This window comes from Wyeomyia smithii, chromosome 3 (assembly GCF_029784165.1).
Source record: "Wyeomyia smithii strain HCP4-BCI-WySm-NY-G18 chromosome 3, ASM2978416v1, whole genome shotgun sequence".
Lineage (NCBI taxonomy): Eukaryota > Metazoa > Arthropoda > Insecta > Diptera > Culicidae > Wyeomyia > Wyeomyia smithii.
In genome coordinates, this window is record NC_073696.1 from 275,591,986 (window position 1) to 275,599,597 (window position 7,612).

The window sequence follows — 7,612 nt, forward strand, 5'->3', positions numbered from 1 at the left end:
GAAAAAATGTCTTCAAACATGTTTTCCACCTTGAGATGGTTAGGGATACCATCTGGTCTTAGGTAGAAATTTTTTTCGACAAATTTGATCTAAGCCTAAGACGATGCTACGATGGTACGATGCTGGCCAGTTGTCTTAGCCTCAAAACTCACCCTAGGAGAGATTGTTGGCATTAATAAAATCGCAGCGCCAGCCCTGCAATTTTCCTGTATCCATCTTTTTACGCGCCATAATGGCGGACGCTGTAATTAATATATCGTGATATGCTACCTTCCCTTTTGAAAATTCTGCATACGTCAGTGTTGACTCTTCGTGTATTTCGCTAGAATAACTGTAAATCTAGCAACATTATTGTTGCCAAAATAACGAAACTTACGTAAGCACAGAGGTTCGTAAATTACGAACACTCATCATAGCAAAGTCTGTGTCCAATAAACAGAAAGGACAAGTTTCGACCTATGCTTTGCTTTTTTTTATCTACGCCTCTTTGATAGACTGTTATAGATGTGAAGAGACAAATAAATGAGTAGAATTATTGTTGAATGATTGTCAGAGAGGCACAATGTCGCAGTGAAAAGAATTAAACATCGGGTGATTCAAGTTTATTGAAACCGCGGAGCATTTCAAATGCGTGCGAGACGTTTCGCGGGACGTATTTCTAAGCGGGACATTTTTTTAAACGCAGAACTGTGTCGTCACTTAACAATTACTAGGTGTTTAACAATTTCAACACCTATAGAAGATTTTTCGCGTCACTTCGCTGAAATTAAACAGAAGAGAAAATTCGTTTGTAGTGAGCGTTGTGTCCCGAAATCGTGAAAGTTACACTACAAAATTGAGTATTTAAATAAAATCAGGACAAATGCCAGAATATGAAAAATAAATCAGGACGCTCAAGTAGGATCTCAAAATCAGGACATGTCCTCCTAAATCAGGACGGATGGTATCCCTGGAGATGTCTCGTTCAAACCGACCGAACACTGAAAAAACTACAGGCAAAACGGAAAAAATAAAAATCAATATCTTCCATTTGTCAACAAGGATGTCTTCACCGCAGGGTAAATTTTTAAATGTCTTCGATTTGAAGACATGTCTTCCAATCTGACATCGCTGCTTACCACAAGTTTTCGGCAACGCTGTTCTTTTTGACAAGTATGCTGTCAAAGTGGAGAAACGTGATCAATGAGATATATATCTAAGAGGTATATATAAGTGAGGAAGAAGATATTTGTCTGTGTCTGTAAAAACCACGTGCTGTTGGCTTGTGACGTAGATCTCCGAAAACATGAAAATGCCATTTGAAATTGTATTCCGCACGGGAAGGCTTTTTCTGCCGTAAACTGTCATAATTTGTGAAAAACTCTATAAAAAATTACCGAACATTAATTTTTGGACATTGTTTTGAACTTCTACGTCATCAATGTTGACAAAGAAGGGCCTTTTAAACTATTTACCTTACCTGTTTATAGTCCATTGGAACATAATGTACACTGTAAAAAATCGACACGTTACTGCCAAGTGGATTCCACTTACTTCTGTGCTAATAGATGAAACATTTCATATCTACGTGGAATACACTTGAGTTTTAGTTCACAGCACAAAATCAAGTATCTTACACTTCGGTTTGACATGTCATGCATACCAGAAGCAATCATTTTACACTCGGATTTTAATGGCTACAAACGTCGAATGCCTAAACACGTTAAAATAACGTGGATTCCAATAAAAATCGATATGGATTAACATAAAAAAATGATTAGGTTCGATTATTGACACTCATATGTAAAGAGCATCAGGGATTAACGTGCGATTTATTATCAGTGTACATATACAATAGGCCGTATGATTAAAAGAAGTTACTCTGCTTCTCCCGTAAGGATTGCCCGGGATGAATAAAGCAAACGCTTTTATTCATACGGCTTAATGAGAAAAAAGAAGACATTTGTCTGTATTAGTAGCGAAAACCAGGCAAAAAATACGTGCTTTTGGGTTGTGATGTAGATCTCAGTCAACGAGCGAATGCCATTTGAAATGGTATTCCAAAAGGCATTTTCTGAACCTTGACAAACATATTGGCCCTTTTTACCATCTTCTGTACCTGAAGGTGCGGAAGAAGGAAAAGTTCTTCAGCTAGTCCTTACCCAAGTCAAAATGCTTCAAAGGCTTAGGATTGTTTTGTTTTCGTTTTATGTTAACTTACATTAAAGTAGTAGTATTCTTAATTCTACTATTTTTTTTTTTTTTTTAAGGGGGGCTTTGTTAGTAGCTTAAGTATTTATGATAAATATTAGTAAATAATGAGTATGTGTGTCCAATCACAAATGGTGACTTCTCAACACTGTTAGAAATTTGTAATTTTAATTGTTAGGATTTGTTTGCTTTCGCAATTAGGACTTATCATTCGTAGGGATTTAAACCTACTTGTCAGAAAAGGGGAAGTAAACTTACAACTAACTTAATTGCTAACTTATTGGCTATAAAGAGAGCTTATCGTAGCAATTGAGGATTGCAACGATTTTTGTCGAAAATTGTTAATAATTTTATTTGACATAGCTTCTAATGGTTCAAAACCAGTAAGTCTATGTAATTCGAGTGTACCAAACCAAGGAGGACGCTTCAAAATCATTTTCAGAATTTTATTCTGAATCCTTTGGAGCGTTTTCTTCCTTGTTGAACAGCAACTTGACCAGATCGGTACAGCATAAAGCATTGCTGGTCTAAAAATTTGTTTGTAAATCAAAAGTTTGTTCTTTAAACAAAGTTTAGAATTCCTGTTAATGAGAGGATATAAACATCTCGTATATTTGATGCACTTGGCTTGTATACTCTCAATGTGCTCTTTGAAAATAAGTTTTTTATCATAAATTAGTCCCAAGTACTTAACCTTGTCGGACCAACTTAAAATAACCCCATTCATCTTGACAACGTGATTATTGTTTGGCTTGAGGAAAGAAGCCCTAGGCTTATGCGGAAAAATTATCATTTGAGTTTTAGAAGCATTGGGAGAGATTTTCCACTTTTGCAAGTAGGAAGAAAAAATATCTAAACTTTTCTGCAATCGACTGCATATGACACGAAGACTTTTTCCTTTTACGGAAATGCTTGTGTCATCGCAGAACAATGACTTTGTGCATCCTGGAGGCAAATCAGGAAGATCTGAAGTGAATATGTTGTACAGGACTGGACCCAAGACTGAACCTTGAGGCACACCTGCTCTGACAGGAAATCTATCAGATTTTGAATTCTGATAGACAACCTGCAGAGTTCGATCAGTAAGATAATTTTTTAAAATTTTGATAAGGAAAATCGGAAAATTAAAAGTTTGCAATTTCGCAATCAAACCTTTATGCCAAACACTGTCGAATGCTTTTTCTATGTCTAAAAGAGCAGCTCCAGTGGAATAACCTTCAGATTTGTTAGCTCGTATCATATTAGTAACTCTGAGCAATTGATGAGTAGTGGAATGCCCATGGCGAAATCCAAACTGTTCATTTGCAAAAATTGAATTTTCGTTGATGTGTGACATCATTCTGTTAAGAATAATTCTCTCAAACAGTTTACTTATTGAAGAAAGCAAACTGATTGGTCGGTAACTTGAAACTTCAGCTGGATTCTTATCCGGCTTTAAAATTGGAGTAATTTTTGCATTTTTCCATAATTTGGGAAAATATGCAATTTTGAAGCAGCAATTGAAAATTTTCACTAAAAATTCCATTGTGCTCTCAGGGAGATGTTTGATTAGTATATTAAAGATTCCATCGTCACCAGGTGCTTTCATATTTTTGAAATTTTTAATAATTGATTTAATCTCATTCAAGTTAGTTTCAATTATTTCTGCAGGTAAAAAATTCTGGGAAGAAATTAAATCAAATTGACGTGTGACTTCATTTTCAATTGGACTCACAAAATTCAAATTTGAGTTATGAACACTCTCAAACTGCTGAGCAAGTCTTTGAGCCTTTTGTTCATTGGATACAAGAAAACGTTCACCATCTTTTCAAACTGGAATAGGCTTTGAAGGTTTCTTAAGAATCTTCGACAGCTTCCAAAAAGGTTTTGAATATGGTTTCAATTTTTCAACTTTAGTCTCAAAATTTTGATTTCTCAGAAGAGTAAATCTATGTTTAATCTCTTTCTGTAAATCTTTATAAATAGTTTTAAAAACAGGGTCACGAGAACGTTGATATTGACGTCTGCGGACAGTTTTCGAACGAGTTAGAAGTTGAAGATTTTCGTCAATTATTGGTGAATCAAATTTCACTTGAGCCTTTGGAACAGAATAATTCCTGGCATCAACAATTGCACATTTTAATGCTTCCAAAGCGGAATCAATATTCACTTCGTTTTGCAAATCAAGCTCATTATTGAAATTTCTCTCAATATGAGTTTTGTATCTTTCCCAATTAGCTTTGTTATAATTAAAAACAGAGCTCATAGGGTTTAAAACTGATTCATGTGATAAAGAAAAAGTTATTGGAAGACGGTCAGAATCAAAGTCAGCATGTGTGATCAAATCACTACATACATGACTTTGATCTGTTAGCACCAAATCAATTGTTGAAGGGTTTTTTAGAGAAGAAAAGCATGTAGGACTATTCGGAGACAAAATAGAATAGTATCCTGAAGAACAATCATTGAATAAAATTTTGCCATTGGAATTACTTTGAGAATTATTCCATGAACGATGTTTAGCGTTAAAATCGCCGATTATGAAAAATTTCGAACGATTTCTGGTGAGTTTTTGTAAATCACCTTTAAAATAATTTTTGAGCTCGCGTGTGCATTGAAATGGTAAATATGCTGCGGCAATAAATAAAATCCCAAGTTCAGTTTGAACTTCAATTCCCAAAGTTTCAATAACTTTCGTCTCAAGATGGGGAAGAGCACGATGTTTGATTCGGCGATGAATAACAATTGCAACTCCACCGCCGGAACCCTGAATCCTATCATATCTATGAACCACGTAATTGGGATCATATTTTAATTTTATGTTAGGTTTCAAAAATGTTTCAGTAATAATTGCAATATGCACATTATTTACTGTTAAAAAATTAAAAAGCTCATTCTCATTGGCCTTCAATGAGCGAGCATTCCAATTTAATATTTTAATTGTTTTATTTAAAATCATTGCTAAATTTCAAATTAGAAACAATTTTAATAGTAAAATTTGTGCCTATTTGAATGGCTTCAAACATTGATTTTGCCTGCAACATGGCGTTCATAAGATCGAACATTGCCTGTTGCAAAAAAGAAAGTTTACCTGCCATAATAGGCCCCAGGCAGTTGACATTAGAAAAAATATTTTCGGCAGCAATATTAGCTGGAGTAATAGGTGTACAATTATTTTCTAGCGTGTTTTGCTTACCCATATTAACGGTCATTTTCGAACTACCAACACTAGGCGGTATAATGTTCGAACTACCTGTAACTTGTGCATAAGTTAAACGGGTATGCAAAGGAGTAGGTAAACTATGCGTCACTGGTACGCTTGGAGAATTTTGTTTTGAAGTTGGTTTTAATTGAGAAATTGAATTTTGTTTACCTTGCCTTGCCTTAACAATTGCTAAACGGACTGGGCATTGATAAAAATTTGACATATGGTTGCCGTTACAATTCGCACAGCGAAAATTTTTACTCTCTTTCACAGGACATGTGTCCTTTTTGTGAGAAGAGTCTCCACAATTAAGACATTTTTGGTCCATGTTACAGAATTTGGAACCATGGCCATAACGTTGGCAAGTACGGCATTGGGTGATATGCTTTTCACCTCCGCCATACTTCCTATAAGTTTCCCACTTTACACGCACATTATACAAAGCATGTGCTTTTTCAAAAAATTTTAAGTTGTTAACCTCATTGCGGTTAAAATGAATTAAATAATTAACAAGGGAAATTCCAGTTCTCTGACTGTTTTCGCCTCGTGATTTTTATTTCATTAGAATTACTTGGGTAGGGGCTATGCCAAGTAATTCTGTTAAAGTAAGTTTGATCTCATCAACGGTTTGATCGTTGGTGAGACCTTTCAAGACAACCTTGAACGGCTTGGCGTTCTTGGTGTCATATGTAAAAAATTTGTACATCTTGTCAGTTAAATACTGAACAAGACGATTACGACCCTTTACTGAGTCGGCTAATAAGCGGCATTCACCTCTACGGCCAATTTGATAGGTAACTTTAACGTCAGAAACAAACGTTGAAAGTTCCTTTTTGAATATATTAAATTCAGAAGAAATAGTTACCACAATAGGTGGAACTTTCTCCTTTTTTAAAGATTTTATATTTTGTATAGTTTCATTATTGGTAACTTCCATTTCACCAGCTTCTTGCTCAGGCAAAATATCAAAAGGATTGTCACTACAGACACTCGAAGTGTCAGAAAGAGATGCCTCTCTTTTCCTCCCCGCAGCGATGCAAGGTTTCTTTTACCGTCCAGCCATTTCAGGTGATACGAAAAAAGTTAAAACAAATGTTAAATTCAAAAGTAGGTAGTCTTGAGAAAGACTGATGGGAAATAACTTTCAGGTAGTCTTTAAAAGACACACTGACAAAACACAAACTTTGAAGCTATAGGCAGTCAAAGACCAGTCCACAAGCAACCGAAAAAACGTCTGATCTGTAGGACAGTTCAAGACGCACTGAATAATTCTACTATTCTTTACAGCCGTCCTATGCCAACCGTCATATGCAAGAAGTTGTATGATAGTCCCTCTGATGACCAAATAAAACTAAAAACCTAAAATAAAACTTGATGATCATAATCTAGGCAGAGAAATACCGTTATAGGCGTGCTGGATTTAATATACGCTATGTTCTGGTCAAATCAAGAGAATCAGTTATGATGAAGAATTTTGAGAGCGTTCAAAGATTTATCCGAAAACAATATGTCGCCTTGAATGAAAAAATGAAAAATTATAAAATTCAATCCTAAATCAGCATTTTACTTTACAATATCAGCGATATCATAGAGTAGTTTTGAAATTCGAATGATGGATAAAGTCATACACCTAACATAATATGACAAATCACGGCATTTATTGAATCATCATCTAAGTTCAGAGGAATTAAATTTTAATTGAATAGTCATTTTCTACAGAATTACGGCGGCGAGCGGTAATTACGATAAAATTCGTGGCTTGTTCCACCATAAATATTTCACGGCATGTGTTTTTACTTGCACGAAAACGATTTAAATGACACTAATAATCAATCATTATAAAAAGAAAACTCACACTTTTCTGTTTTCAAGACACTGTTGGAATATAATGTTGGCATTGAGAATTGAAACCAAGATAAAATTTATTGCTTCACATTTAATTTGGAGAATACATCTGAAAAGGCCCAAGCACAATTGATACGTTAGGGCTGCATTTGCGGCAATTTGACAGCTAGCCCAGCATTCTCTGTCAAATCAACGTCAACGCAACACAAATGTATCCCTTGTGCTCGGGCCTAAAGGGTGAAGATTTAGAGGAAAAGGGGTGAAACGTACTAAATTTGCTTACGTGATGGGGTAAAATCTGGTTTTTAAATTTCTCTCATTTTTTCAACAGCTGCAAGCCTCAAGAAAAAAGTAAAGATTAGTTTTAAAAAAAGAACATCAAAGACATTGTTT